Source organism: Capsella rubella, unplaced genomic scaffold (genome assembly GCF_000375325.1).
Source record: "Capsella rubella cultivar Monte Gargano unplaced genomic scaffold, Caprub1_0 scaffold_7, whole genome shotgun sequence".
Lineage (NCBI taxonomy): Eukaryota > Viridiplantae > Streptophyta > Magnoliopsida > Brassicales > Brassicaceae > Capsella > Capsella rubella.
The window spans coordinates 12,133,706-12,134,390 of NW_006238917.1; the positions used below are offsets into that span (position 1 = coordinate 12,133,706).

Consider the following 685-nt stretch of genomic DNA (forward strand, 5'->3'; position numbering starts at 1 on the left):
TCAAATTCATCACTTTTCTTTCTAATACAAGCGTGACAAATAAGAAGGGAGAGATGATAGCAGAAGCAGAAACAGAGTCTTCCCAGTGTTGGTTCTAGAGTTACGTCCGCCGGCAAATCTCAACGTTTCTTCTCCTCTACGGTAAGTCTTTCGTAAAGTTTTTATTTTTATTTATGGGTTCCCAAATCGATTGCAAATCTTTACAAAACAATGATACACACTTGCTTCTTCATATAAGGGTGTATAGATATGAGGGTCTTAATGTAATTTGATCTCTAGAATCCCTCCAGTCTAGCTCCTACATGACTTTGTTCTTATTCCATAGATTCTGTAATTAGAAAATCTAAACCCTAACCACTATTCTGTCAAACCAAAACAAGATATAAGTTTGGTTTATTACAAAATCTAAACTCTAGCCAGGATTTTGTCAACCCAAACCGAATAACCTAAAACAATAATATAAAGGGAAAGTTTGTCATTTAGTACATTTTTGAAACAAAATAGGCAATATACTACATTTACTATTTAAAATTAGAGATTTGAGTTGATTTTACTGTTTGTGAGATAGAAGAATTGTGAGATAGAAGATGATGTAGGGTAGAGGAGAGTGGGTTAAAAGACCAAAATAGTGTGTATGTTGTATATATATATATATATATATATTTATTTTTCTTTATTTCATCTC

General features: G+C 32.0%; 1 long non-coding RNA gene across 1 annotated transcript in view; it reads left to right on the forward strand.

The window, feature by feature from the left end:
- LOC111829737 overlaps nucleotides 1-685 on the forward strand; it is a 1,678-nt gene continuing 993 nt past the window's right edge. The window contains exon 1 of the long non-coding RNA XR_002833095.1: nucleotides 1-141. This is a non-coding gene — a long non-coding RNA (uncharacterized LOC111829737). The remainder of the gene's footprint in view (nucleotides 142-685) is intronic.